Below are 18,817 nucleotides of genomic sequence, written 5' to 3' on the forward strand. Positions count from 1 at the left end.
ACTAAAATTCTACTCTATGGATGCCTTCCAAGCTTCTTGGAAGAGAAATCATGGATTCTCCTTGGTCTTATTCTATTTATACATGCAATTCCCATAAGTTATCCTCTGTGCATTATTTTTCTTCTCATAATTTAACGAACACCAAATAAAATTACCATTTCTATATGCAGAGCAAAAAACTATCATATATGAAACTACAACTTACTTTCCATTTTAAGTATAAAATAACTTTACCATGTAACTTCCAAACTGTCCAGTTTGTTTTTATTTCTTTCTGGCTTTCCTTCTTATTACTTTTGTGCATTTTTAAAAGCTTCAATGATTTTTTTTTTCTTTCTTTTTTTCTCTTGCCAACCTACTGCTAATCTTCTTTCTCCCAGCTTTCTCTATTTGAAAAAAAAAAGGGAAAAACACACTTTTGTCACAAATATGTATAGTCAAACAAAACAAATTCATTTATTGGCCATGTCTAAAAATGGATGTTTCATTCTACACCTTGAATCCATTGCCTGTGTGTCAGCAGGCCCTCACTACTCAATATGCACTTATATCCATGTTTATCCTTGAAGTTTTCATTATACCCTTGTCCCATTTATACCTTTGTTCATTTTTTTCTCTAGTTGTCACTACGCCTTTTATATGTCAGTTTTATTTCTTTGATCCCTTAGATAATTAATTCCTCCTATTTTCATTTATTTTTATTGAAGTTTTCCACAATATTCACTTCACCTCAACAAACTTGTTCTTAAGTATCTACTTTGTGAAAGACCTTGTGGTGTGTGCAGGAATTCAAACAATTCACTTCCTCCCATAAAAAAGATTACATTGCAAACCCTACTTAATCTTAGACTATAGGAATTCAATCAATCCCATTGCCTAACAGAAAAAGGTAAGAAGTCAGTGAACTTGACTATTAGAGAAAAATTTGAAGAAAAATTCAATAAGTAGCTCATATAGGAGTTTAGGATTAGTTACCAATTTCTCATCTGGCTGTAATTCTTCCCCTCCTCCCCTTTCCTCTTCTTCCCTTCTCCAATCCATTCTCCTATACTTTCCATTTAAGACCAGTGATTTCATTGATTTTCAGAAAATCCTAGTCAGAAAATTCATCACTAGAGCATTGAACTAAAAATTAGAAAAGATCTAGTTTTAAATAACAACATAGTTACTAACTATGCAAGTCATTTAACTTGGTCTCATTTTCCTTATCTGTATAACTAGGTGAGTTGGCTTTGATGTTCTCTAAGCTTTTTGTGGCTCTATATAATCCTAAAATTCCTCTACCAGATCAGCTACTGTTTTGAATCTTCTACTGTGAAAACAAAACAAATCAAAACAAACAACAACAACAAAACTAGCTAAATGACTACTCAAATAATCATGCAGCCAACAAATTTCAAAGACAAACTTTGAATCAAAGTTTTCTTGATTTTAAGGCATAATCGCAACCCACTAAATATGCTGCCTCTCCTGCTGGATATTTTTGAGGAATCTCAGATCTTTTTTAAAGAATGGTAATTTTTAAAAATTCATAAAAAAGTATTAGAGACTTTAAGTATTGATACTGAAATGGACTAAAATTGGACTAGATTCATTATGGACAAACAGGTCTAAAATTGGAGGCAAAAGCAATGTAGTAGGATGGATAGTATTGACCTTGAAGCCAAGATACTGATCAAATATGATGCTGACCTATGCTGGCTCAGGGATTCTGAGTATCATTAAAACTTTCAACTTCACAGACTGCACTATAAGATTATAAATTTCAGAGTAGACACTGACTGTCTTTGGTAGAAGCAGTTTCCTCAACTGATTTCCCTATTGTTGATATGGGACATATAATAATCATAACACACACACACACACACACACACACACACACACACACACACACACTTATACAATTATAAAGATCAAACTTGGCCCCGGAGAAAAAATGAGGAAATGTACCTACTTCTACTCTTAGAAGAAGTGGGAGAGAATGGATGTAGAAAATCCTACCTACCCTAACAAATGCCGTTCTAAAGTTGATAGATTTTATTAAATTATGTTTTTGGTAAAAACAGAAGTCTTACTCGGTGACACAGGGAAGGGGTGAGTATATTCAGAAATAACAGTGATATAAAATAAAGTGTCAATAAAACTTTATTTTAATATTTTAAAAAATCTATAATTGAATTGCAAAAGCAATTTGATACTACAGAGGTAGGGTACATATTAATGCCATAGGAAGAGGCTTGATTTATTTTTTAATGTAATTCCAGTCCCAAAGCCCATTGGTATGAGACTCTCTCCTTATTGGTAGAGATCATTGTGCAATGTCTGCAAGGTGATGAAATTACAGTACAAATGGGGGAGAGCCCCAGAGAGATCTCTTCAGTTTTCTTCAGCTCTCTTCTAATCTCTTCTAGTTCTGCAATTGCTTTTAATGCTTCTGGTTTCTATCTTTGAGTGCAAAAAAAGAAGATGCTAATGGCACTTCAGATTGTTGACAGAATGGACTCTTGAAAGATGCCAATATGAAAGGACATGGCAGTCTCCATCATGACCCTATCCCCAGCTTGCTACACTAGAGATTTTTGGGAACTTCTCCTTCGGTAAGATGTAGGATCCTTTCTATTAGTTTTTCTGAGTAACCTACTCCCAGTGGGAGAACTCCTTAATTTTGTATTGCCCACCCAGTTTAAATTCTACTACATATACTTTCTCTAATTTGTTACTTGCTATGGAGTTGGTTAGATGTTTGGGTTTATTTGTTGCTTTTTAATTTTTTTTTGTTATTTTCTAAGTATGTTCATTGTAATCAGATGTTAGATTGTACCTAAATATTTAATATTATGTAATATTTAATAATATTTCATATATTATTTAAGGAAATAATATTCAAGGAACAAACTGATATAGTTACAGTTCAATACTCACTTTCTGAGAGCAGAATTGGAGAAGTATAAGGAAGAAAAGGCTAGAGATTACTATTTTACTTCCATTTAATGCATCTAAAGTGGATTAAAATGCAAGTGTGGAGGACAGCCTTTGCCAGGGTTTTTTTTGTTTGTTTGTTTGTTTGTTTTTCAGTCATGTCTGGCTCTTTGTGACCTTATTTGGAATTTTCTTGAGAAAGAAACTGGAATGATTTTTCATTTCTTTCTCCAGCTCCTTTTACAAATAAGGCAAACCTTGTTATGTGACTTGCCCAAGGTCACAGAGCTAGTAAGTGTCTGAGGCCATATTTGAACTCAAAAAGAGGAATCGTCTGCACTCCATACTTGATACTCTATCTATTTCATACCTTGCTGCCCTACACCATTTTCTTATCCCACAGTCATTTTAAACCTCCCCCCAAAATGAACCCTCCTTTTGTTATATACAAAGAAAACAGGCAAAAAAACTGTTAAAGATATCTTTAGCAAGAGTGCCTTCAATATTCTGAGCTAAAGTTCATCACCTTTCCTTGAGAGGAAGAAAGTGTGTTTCAGCAACAGTCCTCTGGAATGAAGATTGAGCATTGCATGGAATTCAAATAATAGATTAAACTCAGCAGACATATGCTGATTACCTGTAGGATCCATTAGAATATAAATTCCTCATGGGCAAGGATTAAATTTGTTTTATCTTTGTATCCTAGATTCTAGCATAATGCTTGGCACACATAGGTACTTAATAAATATGTGTTGTATAAAACTTGTTAGGATTACTAAATGAGAACTCGGGTTGTCTGGATAGTGACGAGGTGAGAATTCAGGTTGGACAATTACAAGGTGAGAACTCAGGTTGACTTGATGGAAGGAGCAGGCTCATTGGCTGAGGTGGTTCTTCCCAGAAGCCCTTGCATTATCCCACGCCCATTCTCTGGGAGAATAAAAGAGAGGACTCCCAGAGATAAAGAGAAGACTCTGAATTGCATCAGGCTTGACGGGGCTCTCTGCAGGAAGGGAAGTCACTTCTTTGGACAAGAGTTAACAGCAACTGCCTGGAGACAACGGTTCGTTACAGGAAGAAGAATCTGTCTGAGAGATTTGAGTAGACACAGCAGATCTCTTCCCAGAGAGCGATCCAGCAGCTTCTGGAGCAAGAGCAGCTGCAACATACATTTGGCACATAGTAGGGCTGTTTTTCATTCCCTGTGGCAAAACTGTCCATTCATATCTTTTATAAGGCTCGGCCAAATTAACACTAGGCACTGAAAAAGCAAATCTTTTCATATCCTCCTTATCTAGAGGAATAGAATAGAAACAATCCTTAATGTCTATAACCCATAGAGGCCATTCTCTTGGCAACTGAGTAGGAGATGGAAGTCCGGGCTGAAGAGTTCCCATAGTTTCCATCTGTTCATTTACTCTTCTTAGATCAGTTATCATCCTCCATTTTCCAGATTTCTTTTTCACCACAAATACTGGGGAATTCCAAGGACTTAGAGAAGGTCGCAAGTGTCCTTGGTCAAGTTGTTCTTGCACTATGTCTAATAAGGCCTGAATTTTATCACTTCTTAAGGGCCACTGTTCTACCCACACTGGTGTATCAGTCTTCCACTGAATAGGAACTGGTGAAAGTGCAGGTAGGCCTTCAACAGCAGCCCTGCCTAAAAAGCCTAAGTGCTTATTTGTAATCCTATCTGCTGTAAAATGTCTCTTCCCCACAGATTGATGGGAATTTTTTCAACCACAAAAGGAGTAAAAGCTCCTGTTTCTCCTTCAAATACCCATCTCAAAGGCCTAGCACTAACTTCTGCTGCTATTGATCCTCCCACCCCAGACATATAGGTGTCTGCTTTAATCTTTGGCCAGTGACCGGGCCAATTGGCACCTCTAATAACTGTACGATCTGCACCCGTGTCTACCAATCCTTCAAATGGTATTCCGTTTATATAAATAGTAAGCATAGGTCGATCAGCTGTCACAGCTGCTGTCCAATATATTCCTGGATTTTGTTCATTGGAGTCAAAATCTAGGCGACTATCACTAGGTTGCTTATTAGGGGTCCGTAACAATAAGCCTGATGCTACTACTTCTCCTGGTTGATAAATCACACGTTGTCTCCCTGTGTTAGTGACTGGGATATTAGATACACGTTCTCCAGTCTCCCACATCAGTGTATGGATGGACACTGTTTTGTAGGCACTCTCAGAAGGTGAAATGGTCAAGCCTACTGTGCCTGGAGGCAAAGGATCCATAGGCTCAACAGGAACAGATTTCACTTCTCCAGGGAGTATCTCGGTAGTCTCTACTGCACACAACTCTATTTTTCCTAATTTCAATCCCTTTCTTCCATCTGATTGCCTTTTGGCTGATTGATCGTGTCTTAAAATTCTCTGGATGTAACCTCGGCTGCCATCATGCCCCACTTGGGGGGCTGAAGCTGGGCCCCACCTGTCATTTCCCTGGGTCAATCTACATTCGGAGGCCCAGTGGAGGCCCTTGTGACATTTTGGACATGGAGTTTTAGGTCTTCTCTCACCCTGTCTTCTCACTGTATCTCCATATCTACACTGAGCTCTTAGATGCCCAATTTTTCCACATTGAAAACATGTGTCAAATACTGAAAATAAGACATAGACAAATTATCTGTAATTCTTATAAGCTAGTAGCGAAGATGAGATATATAAATGGCATGTATGGCTAGCAAGCAGAGGATTAGGAAAAGTTCATAGCAAAAAGAATCCCTTCAAGAAAAGACTCTGCTAGGGGCACCTAGATGGTATAGTGGATAGGGTACCTGCCCTGAAGTCAGGAGGACTTGAGTTCAAATTTGGCCTCAGGCACTTAACACTCCTAGCTCTGTGACCCTGGGCTTAAGTGACTTCACTTAACCCCAATTGTCTCAGGAAAAAAAAAAAAAAAAAAAAAGAGTCTACATCTGAATCGGTTTTTTTTTTTTTTTCCCCTTTACCTGCCTATTTTGATCAAACCTAAAATAGATATCATGCTTCCTGATGATATGAGAACCACAGAGTTCCATGGGGACTAAAAGAAATATTCCTATCTACAATCCTGAGAAGAAGGTAAGTTTAACAATTAATTGTGGCATATTGTCATAGTATTATTTCCTTACACAAAATCTATTTTTTTAAAAGAGGGCCATAGGTGGTCTTGAAGTCTAGAAGAGTTCAAAATTCGCCACAGAACCTCACTACTTGTACAACGGTGGGCAAATTACTTAATCTCAGGTTGCCTATTTCCTCGCTGGTGACATGGACATGATCATAGTACACATGTCACAGCATTGTGGTGAGAATTAAATAAGATATTAGTTATAAAGTACTTTCTAAACCTTAAAAGGCTATATAAAAGAAACCTTTTCTTTCTTTCTTTCTTCTTTTTTGTGTAAATACTTATCAACTTTAAGAAATGCAAAATGGCTTTAAGGCTCAAGATAAACATTGCTCACATCACAATTTTACATCCCTGGAGATTTAATCCATTTTTAGAATGGAAAGGAATGGGAAGGCTATTTACAGTTTTATAATATAAAAAAGAGAAAACTGGAGGAGAAGGGCTAAAAAGGAGGTGAGGGAAGGGATGAAAAGGAAGGTAATTAAGGGTAGAAGAAGGAACAAAAAAAATAGAAGACAGCAAGATGATGACTCAATAAAACAATTATACCTATTATGCATTGCTCTGTAAATCCCCAAATTTTGTCTTGTATTCTGCTCTAAATATTTCAGGTGTATACATTTTATATCTAGCAAGATTGTGAACTTATGAAATATAGCAATCTTGAAGGGTATTCTATGATATTCTCCACAGCCACTAATACAGAATTAAACCAAGATTTTCATGCTAGTTCTGCTTCTTAATATGTTGTGGAGAGACTGATAAATTACTTCAGATAGCTGTTGTCCTTGACTTCAAGTATCCCAGTGTCAGGTGTGTTTACATTTTGGAGGAGAACTAGATGAGAGAATCCAAATCCAAAAAAAAAAAAAAATCACTTATGATGAAATTTCAACCACAATAGCATATGGTCAAAGTGACTACTTTAGGGAGATTCTCAGTCACTTCAAATCATGCTTTAAGATTGATTTTATAATATTAGTCCATCCCAGAGAACATAAATGGTTGGGAATTTTTAGCTTTGTTCCACTCAGCTCCCTCATCCTTTCTTGGTTTTTGGGACCCCTGCTTTTCTCAGAGCAGAGGCAGTTTCGTTTACAAGGAACTTGGCCCTAGAGCATTGTGCAACTGGCAGGGTCAATGGGTTGATGGGAGTAAGAATTCCAGGAAAGGGTAGGAGGACCAATCCATTTCTTTGTCCCTGTTGTCATGGTGATCAGCACTCCCTCTGATTTTTTTTTAATTTAATTTAATTTAATTTTTTTTTTTTTTTTTGGTAACTTGAAGGAAGTGAGGGAAGAAGCAGGGAGATAGAGAGCAAGTTATACAAGTCTGTATAACTATGGATGAACTAGGTAAGGGACATTTAGGTTGAATGCTACATTAGGAGAAACACTCTGATTGTGATAGTTATTAGACCATACAATCAGTGAGTGAAGTCAGAGGAGGAGCTTGAACACTTGGGGCCACTTAGAAGGATGAGAGCATCTGAGGAAAATTTTTGAGTGGCAGGTCATGACCTATTGCCTTGTTCCCATCTCTACTTCCTATAATTTCTGTGATGACATACTTTCTTTCTCTGTTGGAAACCCAAAAATAGCTGAGATTGAATGGGATTTTTTTCTTAAAATGAAACTAAAAACCCCCTTGGGTCAGAAACCAAACATAAAACATTGTAGCTGAAGAAGAGAACTACACACAGTTATGAGAAATTGAATATTAGGGTTAACTGTGTCCCAAAAGGCTGTCAATGATAAACCAAATCTCTCCTCCTTACTCTCTCAAGGGTTGCTTTTTAATTTTAAACCAGAAGAATGTTCAGGTTTAAAGACTGAAACTAAAGAAGACATGTGTGAGGATGTGGAATTCAACACCAATATTCTACTGCTTATTTATTTATTTTTACTTTTCTAGTTATTGGGACTTTTCATGAAGAAAGGGATTGTTGTTATTTTAAGAGTTTTCCAAACTGAAATCAAGAATGAACATATAAAAGATATTTTGTGATTAGTAAATAAGCATTATTTTACTGGATTGAACCATTAAACACCTGTGTGACCTTGCCCAAGTGACAATGTCAGGGGCTTCTTATTTCTAATCTATGAAAAAGAGGGACTGAAAATAAATCAGGGGTTCTAAGCATTTGTATAACATAGACACCATTGACAGTGTGGTGAAATATATGAACCCCTTATCAGAATAATACTTTAAATGCAAAAATAAAATACATGAAATTACAAAGAATCGAAACAGATAAAAACAACAAGGTCAAGGAACAAATCATAGAAACAACTGATAATTTTATTAAAGAAAATGACAAGAGAACATCAAATTTATGAGATGCAGCCAAGATGGTACTTAGGGGAAATTTTATATTTCCAATTTCTTACATCAATAAAACAGAGAAAAACTAGATCAATGAATTAGGACTAGAAAAAAATACAAATTTAAAAACAACAACAACATTGTTTTAAAAAAATAAGTTCATGAAACCCAAGTTAAGAACTTTTGGACTAGTCTTGATCCAACTCTGAAATGGTCACATTCTGAAATTGAAGTCTGTCATCTCTTTCACAGTGTGAAGTACTTACTCTTATAATGCAATGCAAGAGTATTAAGAGTAATATCAGAATGCCTTGGGAGTGCAGAGAATTCTACTTGCTGACAGAATAATGTGGGGTTAACAGCTATTATAAATAGGGCCCTTCTTTTCCAGGAAGGCATTTTGCATCATGTGAGTCAATAAAACAATAAGACAGAACCAGATAACAACAACAACAATAAGCATTTCTACGCCATTTAAGATTTATAAAGGGCTTTACAAATGTTATTTCATTTGACAACAACTCTGGGAGATAGGTATTCTCATTATCCCTACTTTTACAGATGAGGAAACTGAAGATGAGGAAGAGTAAGTGATTTGCTCATGATTATATGTGGTTAAGAAATATCAAAGAACAGATATAGAAATTCATCTTAGCATACAACGAAGTAAAAAGGGATGGGGATAATAGAAAGGGTGAGGAGATTGATAAAAGGGAGGATATTTTGGGGAAGGCAGTGATCAGAAGTTAAAAAAAAAGTATAATGAGGGAAAGATTGGAAATGGGGTCTTTGAGCTTGTAGGCCCCAGGGCCCCTTCATGGGGCTTCAGTACTGATCAGCAATAGAATCAAGGTCTCACTGATGGCTTGTCTTAGGGGTGGGGTGGCTATGATGGGGTCCTGCTGCACTGTATGGACTACTCATTTACCTAGGTGGTTACTGGTTTGTAGGAATGTATAACCTCAATGATGGATTATCTAGGTTTGGAGCCTTGCTGCAGGTCTTCTGTTGGGAAAGTAGCAGTTGCTATTAATATTGTTCTTAGATCCCATTTCAATGAGACAGATCTTTCCTGACATGCTAGGAAGCTGCATCCCTGCTCCTCAAGGAGGAGGAAGTTTTCTAGTTGTGTGGAGGATAATATGAAAGGGCTTCCTTCTTCACTTTGTCATCTTGACAATGGAAACTCTAATATATTTTAATATATAGTTAATTAATTAGATCAAACATTTTAACTTGTAAGTAATACTCTCTTTCATTCTTATTAGGAATATCTATAGGTTATATCATTACATTCCTAGATATCTTCCTGCTGATGTATTTATTCACATGAGGTATGTCCAACTAAGAGGAGAATAAGTTTTTGATTGCTTGGCTGACTTCTCATCAAGTTTGATTATTTATTCTCTGATGAACTCAACCATATGAGCAGCTAGGTGGTATAGTGGTAAGAATGCTGGTCTTGGAATTCAAAGTCATTCTCTGATATTTCTGAGCCATATAATCTTGGACAAATCATAATGCAATAAAAGCTACATTCATTTACAGAAAATGGAAAGAGATTTAAAATTAATTGGAAATTAATCTAATCCTAAAAAACAAGTAGGTCAAGGAACAAATCATAGAAACAACTGATAATTTTATTAAAGAAAATGACAAGAGAACATCAAATTTATGAGATGCAGCCAAGATGGTACTTAGGGGAAATTTTATATTTCCAATTTCTTACATCAATAAAACAGAGAAAAACTAGATCAATGAATTAGGACTAGAAAAAAATACAGATTTAAAATACCAATTAAACACCAATTTGAAAATCCTGAAAATCAAAGGCAAAATTAATAAAATTGAAAGTGAGGAAACCTACCAAATTCTTTTTATTACACAAGTATGGTAATGATGCCCAAACCTAGAAAAAGCAAAACAGATAAAAATTATAGACCAATTTCTCTAATGAATATTAATGCAAAAATTTAAATAAAATGCTATCAAAGAAATCACAGCAATGTATATTTAACATATATTATATTACTTACTGTTTAGGGAAGGGGGTGGGAGAAAGGGAGGGAGAAAAAGTTGTGAATACAAGGTTTGCAAGGGTGAATACTGAAAATTATCTTTGCATGTATATTAAAAACAAAAAATTCTTATTTTAAAAAAAGTCTTTACAAATAAAAAAGATTAAGTTAAAAAAAAGAAATCATGGCAATATATAACAAAGATCATATACTATGACCAAGAGGATTTATACAAGAGATGAAAGGTTGACTCAATATTAGGAATACAATCATAAACTAAGCATATAAATTACAAAACCAACAGAAATCATATGACTATCTCAATAGATGCATAAATAGTCTTTGACAAAATACAGCACCATTCCTATGAAAAATATTATGGAACATATGAATAAATGAAGCTTACTGTAAAATGTTGTACAATATTGATTTAAAACAATCAGCAAGCATATGTAATGCAGAGAAGCTAGAAGACTTCCCAATATAATCAGGGATGAAGCAAGGACACCCATTATCATCAGTATTATCCAATATAGCACTAGAATTGTTGGCTACAACAATGAGAAGAAAAAGTAATAAAGGAATTGGAATAGGCAATGAGGAGGAAAAAAAGCTATCCTTCTATGCCAATAATATTACAATGAAAAAGACTTGGAGAATCAACTAATAAACTACATGAAATTATTAGCAACTTAAACAAATTTGAAGGTTACAAAATAAATCCACATAAATCATCAGTATTCTAATATACTAGCAACAAAGTAGCCAGAAGCTAGAGATAAATAGATAACTGTAGATAATATAAAATAAAACTTGAGAGTGTCAAACATGGAACCTATATGAATACAATTACAAAACTCTTCACACAAATAGAACTAGATCTAAACAATTGGAAAAAATATGAATTGTTCAAGGTAAGGCCAAGCCAATATACTAACAATGACAAGTCAATCTAAATTAACCAATTTATTCAGTGCCACATCAAACTATCAAAAATTATTTTATAAAACTAGAAAAATGGTAATAAAATTCATGTGGAAGAATGAAAGGTTAAGGCTATTAAGGGAATCAATGAAAATCAATATGAAAGAAGAATGTGCTAACTATATTAGATTTCAAAATGTATTATAAAGCAGTAATTATCAAGACAACCTGATACTAGATAAGAAATAGAGTTGTGGATCAGATCAGGTGAAAATTTTATTGTTGTAAATGACCATAATAATCTAGTATATCATAAACCCAAAGACATAAATTTTTTTGGGGGAAAATACCTCATTCTTTGACAAAACTGCTGAGAAAACTGGAAACTGGTATGGCCTAAAACTATGCATAAATCAACATCTCACATCCTATACCAAGATAAGATTAATACATGATTTACACATAAAGGTTGATATGTACTCAAATTAAAAGAACATAAAATAGTTTATCTGTCAGATTTATAGATAAGGGAAGAATTAAGGACAAACGAAGATATTGAGAGTGTAGAGGGTCACAGACAGTGGGAAACTCTGGGTGAGGTATAAGACCCTTCAGCCAGAGGGAACCTGCTAACACTGTCTGGTCAGTTCCCCATCTCCCCTGAGGGCTCTCAGCCTTACTGAGAAGTCAGGGGGTGGTGACAACCTGTGTTGTGATTGAAGCAGCCGGTGGAAGAGGGATAAACTACGTACAACAGCAAGTTGTTCATGTGGTCCCATGTGCGCAGTATATACTGAGCTCATGCCCAGTGTTTTTGTTATATAAGGATATGAGGGTATTAAAAAGGGGAAAAGACCTTGTAATAAATGGACTCCACTTTTCTACCATCCGCAGGAGTTCCGCCTCATCACTTCTCCACCAGGATGGTATAATTTAATCATCATGGCATGGGGGCTCTAGAAAGTAACAGTAGTTTTGTCACCCCAACTTGGGGATTCTAGAAAGCAGGAGACAACAAGAGAGCATTATAGAATATACAATAAATAATTTTGTTTTTATAAAATTAAAAAGTTGATTCACAAACAAAGCCAATGCAATCAAGATTGCAGAAAACTGGGGTGAAGGTTTTGCAACAAATATTTCTGATAAAGGATTAATTTCCCAAATATATACAGAACTATATCAAATGCATAAAAATTCAAGTCATTCCTTATTTGATCAATGATCAAAAAGAAATGAACAGGTAGTTTCAATCCAAGCTATTTATAACCATATGAAAAATATTCTAAATCACTATCAGAGAAATACAAACAACTCTGAGATATTACCACAGAGTAGTTAATATGACAAAAAGAAAATGTTAGATGTTGAAGGGAATGGGGAAACTGAAATATTAATGCATTATTAGTAGGGATTAGAACTGATATAACCACTCTGCAGAGTAATTTAGAACTATGTCCAAAAGGCTAAAAAAATTGTGCACACCCTGTGATTCAATAATACTTCTGCTAAGTCTATATATGTAAAGGATATCCCCAAAAAGGAGAAAGGACCTATTTGTACAAAAATATTTATAGCAGTTCTTTATGTAGTGGCTAAGAATTGTGAATCAGAGGGATGCTTATCAAATGGAGAATGGATACCCAAACTGTGGTATATGATTGTAATTGAATGTTATTACACTACAAGAAATGACAAGCAGGATGATTTCAGAAAAACCTGTAAAGACTTATGTGAACTGATGCAAAGTGAAGTGAACAGACAGACACTTCAGAACCGAAGTGAACAAAGTAATGACAATAATGTTCAATGAGGAACTATGTATGACTTAGCTATTTTCAGCAATATGATGGTTCAAAACAATCACAAAGGACTAAGTATATCATCTGCCTCCAGAGAAAGAACTGATATTGATTGTATATAGACTGAAGAATGCTATTTTTCACTTTTTAAATTTTTGTCTTTCTAGTCTTCTCCTACAAAATAACTAATATGGAAATGTTTTGCATAATTGCACATATATAACCTACATCTGATTGCTTACCATTTATGGGAGAGGGGAAGAAACAGAGAGATAGAATTTGGAACTAAAAACTTTAAATAAAAATGTTTAAAAAGAATATATAGATTACTTGTGTGGGGGTGGGCATGAGGGGAAGAGAGGGAGAAAAAATTTTGAAAATAAGGTTTTGCAGGGGTGAAAGTATTTAGGGTTACTTTCAGATCATGGAATTATAAAATTAAGAGCAAAAAGAGATGTAAAGGGTCATTATCTCCAGCCCATGATAGATAATAATACTTATAATTGTAAATACATTCTTCAAATTACTTAGAATGGGTCTTTAAAGAAGCCTTAAAATTATAATATTTTTATGACTTAAAGCTTTTTTTGCTCACCTTAGAAAATAAGGGAATGATGAACTTAATTTACAGGCATTTTTATAGACTTGTAAAAATTTTAGGGCAATTATTTGCTAAATATGGTGTTTCTTATTAATATCTTAAACTCATTTTCAGCTTCTAACACAATAAGAAAAAAGGGCAGTGTTATTTTAGTTAGTTTTCCATTTTTAAGCTTGCCTGAGTTCCCTGTACTTAAATTCAAAGCCAGCCACTTCCCACAAATATAGGCCTCTTAAAGAAAAGAGCTAAAATTCACAGAGCTGTCAAATAAGATATCCATTAAGGAAGATGCTTGTGGTGCTGAAACTCCAGCATTATAGCTTTAAGTCTCTAAGGAATTTAGTTACTTAATGAGAAACAAGCCAGTTAGGGCAATGAGCTGGTTGTTGGAGGAGGGGGAGTGAATAAGCCCATTAAATAACATGACAGGGAAGTAGAACTTGGAGATTCCCAATGAATTTAAGTTTCATGTGTGGAAAACTTGTATTTTCTTTTGTAATGTTCTGGCCATTGAACCAAAAGTTCTCTTTGCTTTTCAGCGGCAATCTGTAGCTTTAATTAAATTATAGTTCAGCATTAGCTAATAAATCCACCAGACTAGGTTTTGTTCATTTTTAGAAGAGATATCTGATCATAGGCAGCATTTCACTCAAACCTAATTAAATGTGGATTTATGGCTTATGATACCTTGAAACATAGAAAGGTTACCAAACCCTGCTGACCCATTGAGACAAGGAACTGTTTTCAGGTCATACAGTCTGTCAGACACTGACTGTCACACTGCTTACCCCACACCTCTACTCCCAGTATCTGTATGTATTTGTTGTATATAAATAAGTCTAGTAAGGTTCCACTGCTTTCTTTTTCTACTAACAGGTAAATTCACAAATTGAAAGCCACTGCCTGCTGCCAACTGTATTTCAATACAATAGTTTTCCTTTCTTCCAAAGTTCCCTACACTTCATTTCTTGACATCACACAAACCCTTCCCTCCTGTATGTATGTGTTTTCCACCTGTAATATATACATGTTGTATGCATACACTCACTTTTTTGTTAACTAAGGAAAGTAAATAAATATTATGCCTTCTCTTCAAACCATCATATTCTCTCTGTCCACAGAAAGAAGAAAAAAATCATGCTGAGAATTTTCAACTGTAGTTGTGGGTTAGTAAATACATTTCAGCTGAGTTTATTGAATGCCTAGAAAACCAAAATTCCAACTTAGTCTGATAATAATTATAATGGGTTCTTTGGCAGTAAATTGCTGTCCCTTTAGAGAAATATTAACCCTTTTATGTTGGGGAGAAGAAGAGTATTAAATGATTGTTATAATCCTTGGAGAGTAAAATTTTAATAAATCTTTATTTCCACAGAATTGCTTCCTCTAAGTAAGAAAAAAAGTATAGGGACAGAAGAAAAGAAACTATATTTTCATGTAGCTAATAGAGATTAAATGCTATAATCCATGAAGAAATACTGGTATTTGTCTTGAAAAAAAGAAAGGAAATAAATGTCAATTCTGCTACATCCATGATGAGCCACTTCGTAGTGAATCATTTATAAAAGTTGTCAGTTTCGATTCCTAGCTGCCATCAGCATCACCACCACATTTTTACCAAGTACTTGCTAGGTGCTCACATGCATATGTTATGCTTTAATTTTCTTTTAAAGGACAGGAATGGAGAAGGAATGAGATGAGAGGATATTTGGATCAAAAAGAGAGAATCTTCAGGAACATCCAATTTAAATTAGGAGAAAAATCAGATTCTAAGAGCTCTTATCTTGTGAATGAGATATTAAGAAAGGAAGATCAAGCAATTATTTTTATTTTTTTGAGGCATAGCAACTATTAAGGGTGAAAAGAAAAACAAAATAACTTGTGGTTGTGTATGTGCGACTCCACTTTAGTTGGTAAACAGCACTGCCTGGGACTTACATTTTGAATTATGCTAATAGCATCAAATAATTAATTTGAATACAGGGGGAATCTAGTAGTGTGGAAACAGCTTGTAAGTGATCTCTCTCAGCTATTCAGAGAAGTGGAGAAGAGAATAAAAAGTACCTACTATGTTTTAGACACTGTACTAAGAACTTCATAATTATCTCATTTAAGATAATATTGAATGAGGCAGTCACCTCTGCCAATGCAGATTTAAAACTACTGTAAAATTTATAGCATTAGCAAGTTATCTAGAATATCTCACCTCAAGGCCCCACAATCAGTAGGTGTCACAAGTGGAACTTAAGCCTTGATTTGAAAGCCATTTCTATCCCCTACCCCCCAGCTGCCTCTCAAGACTTACATGTTATCTCATCCAATCCTTACAGCAACCTTGTGATAAAATCATTTTAATTCCCATTTTACAGATGTGGCTCTAAGGTTGGAGCTTATGGTTTGCTTTCATATTGTTCTTTATGGAGTTAAAAAGTAGCTAACATACATAACAGGCTTGGACCAATAGTTTTGTTGGAAGAGGGAACTCCCCAAGAGGAAAGGTCCTCTACTAATTCAGATCATCAACTGTTCTGCAACTTGTAGTCTCAGAGAACTATTAGGGGAAGAAAGAGTTTGAATGATTTGCATAAAAACACAAAGGTAAAATGTTTCCCAGCAGAACTTCAACCCAGATTTTCTGGATTCCAAAGGTAGCCCTCTAGCCATTTACTGCATCTTAAACAATGTTAAGGAGATCGTGATTTGTACAGGAATTCATTTGTTTTCACACTTATAAGAACTTTTCTTTTAAGGGGTCAAGCTGGTCTATGTCTTTAGAATGTAAAGCATATGTCCTATATATTTCTTAATAAAATAAAAGGACTTTCTTTCATTGTCAAATAAAGCCCCAAATCTCAATTTATAAAGGCATATAAGGGAAATGCTTAAGACTTAAGAAATAAAAAAAGTGATTAAAAGACTATGTAAACCAAGGAAGTCACTGCCACTTTCAGTTACTGGCATTCTTGAATTAGAGATATTGTGCAGCACTTCTGACTAAGGGATAATATCATTTCCTTCCCACTCTCCTCAGACTACACTCCACCCCTCAACACCATCATTAGGAAATAGAGATATAAATTTAAGAGATTAAAAAATTCATCATTAGATTATAAAACTTTTGAGAAAAGGGACTATCATTTGCCTTTTGTATCTCCAATGCTTAGCACTGTGCCTGACACATAATAAGCACTTCACAAATGTTTATTGTTGATTGTGATCTCTTTTGTTTTTGCCAGACATCACTATCACTACATAAAGCATCTGTTTAAATGATTCTTTCAGAACTCAAATGAACTCTCATCTTGTGGTTCTTCTTGACCATTGAGGTTGCAGTTACATAAGTAACCATAATCATTATGTATATATATATATATATATATATATATATATATATATATATATATATATATATATATATATATATATATATATATATATATACTATTTTGAAGCAGTTATCCAGCAACTAAACTGATAACAATAGATTACATTTACCTAGTGTGTTAAGATTTACATATATTATCCCAAATTATCTCCCTGCTTTTGTACTTCCTTTCACCTATCCTGAAACATACTCAGTGAGGATTTCTGCCTCTTAGCACCTTGTTTCCTTCAAAACTTTGCTCAAGTGCCACCTTTTGCTGAAACCTTTCCTGAGGTCCCAATTGCTTATGCCTTCCTGTCCCAAAATTTAAATATTTAAGTTCGCTCTCTCTCTCTCTCTCTCTCTCTCTCTCTCTCTCTCTCTCTCTCTCTCTCTCTCTCTCTCTCTCTCTCTCTCTTTCTCTCTCTCTCTCTCTCTCTCTCTCTCTCTTTCTCTCTCTCTCTCTCTCTCTCTCTCTCTCTCTCTCTCTCTCTCTCTCTCTCACACACACACACACACACACACACACACACATTCTCTGTCTTTTTTTTCTGTTTCTTTCTGTCTCTGTCCTTGTCTCTCTGTCTCTTATCTCTGTCTGTCTCCCTCCTCTTCCTCTTCCTCTCCCTTCCTCTCCCTTTTTTCCCTCTCCCTCCTCACTGTATGTATCTCTCTTCCTTTATCTTTCTGCCTCTGTCTCTCTTTGTTTCTATCTCTCTGTTTCGCTGTGTATGTATGTATGTGTTTGATCTACTAAAAGAGTAAGAATGTGAACTCCTAAGTACAGGACTTAATAAACTCCTATTTTCATCTTTGTATTGATAGCATCTAGTACAGAATCTTGTCCATAATAAGGAGTTTCTGATTGAATTTTATAATGATTATTTCAAAAGATTATGGGATCATAGATTTAGTCTGAAATGATATTAGAGGTCAACCAGTCCAACCCCATCATTTTTCAGATGATGAAAGTAAAATCCAGTGAATTCCAGTATCACAAAGGCAATACATGGTAGAGAGGATTCAAACTCAGGTCTCGTGACAAGAAGTTTAGCAGTCCAAATAAAGCATTTTCCATGATACCAGTGACAATATCATCATCTCCAGTTTTACTGATGAGGAAACTGAAACTCAGGGAGGTTAAGGTAGCACTTGAACCCATGTCTGTTGACTTCAAGTCCAGTGCTCATTCAACCGCACCATGCTAGCTGAGCTTATGCTAAATGAGTGAACATGGCTGGCAGAAAGAAAATTGGATTGGGGAAGCACAGTTTCCAGTCCCTGATGATCTACTGAGGCAGAAAAATTTTATTCAAGTTTTTCCCTGTCTAGCTTATGGGACTTTATTGAAGTCATTGTGAGTATCTGGTTCTCACTTTACTCAAGTATAAATTGAAGTTGGCCTAGATTTCTAAGGTCCTTTCCAACTCTAACATTCTATGATTTTTATTTGATATCTGAGAAACTAATAAGCTGATGGCACAATAGATCATGGGGATTAGTTTCTTTGTGTTGAAACTAGAGACTCAGTAAAAATGTGTCACCAGTCTATTTCTTTTAAATCAGTGAGTTCTGCTTCATTTAGAGAAAGCTTGTGGTTTCCGCTTTGTTTCTTTTTTTTTTTTTTTTGTATAGTTAGAATAAAAAAAGACTCTTTTCTCCTTCTCCCAGTCAAATAGAGCATGTTCCTTTCTCCTCATTGATTCCCCAAATTCTGAAAAGAAACTCTAAAT

At 35.0% G+C, this 18,817-nt stretch overlaps 1 long non-coding RNA gene across 1 annotated transcript in view; it reads left to right on the forward strand.

The window, feature by feature from the left end:
* Positions 1-2,364: 2,364 nt before the first annotated feature.
* Positions 2,365-18,817, forward strand: part of LOC141542617 (uncharacterized) — a 46,427-nt gene continuing 29,974 nt past the window's right edge. Inside the window, exons 1-2 of the long non-coding RNA XR_012482218.1 lie at positions 2,365-2,597; positions 5,915-5,998. This is a non-coding gene — a long non-coding RNA (uncharacterized LOC141542617). The remainder of the gene's footprint in view (positions 2,598-5,914; positions 5,999-18,817) is intronic.

The sequence above is a fragment of the Sminthopsis crassicaudata genome, chromosome 5 (assembly GCF_048593235.1).
Source record: "Sminthopsis crassicaudata isolate SCR6 chromosome 5, ASM4859323v1, whole genome shotgun sequence".
NCBI classification, from domain to species: Eukaryota; Metazoa; Chordata; class Mammalia; order Dasyuromorphia; family Dasyuridae; genus Sminthopsis; species Sminthopsis crassicaudata.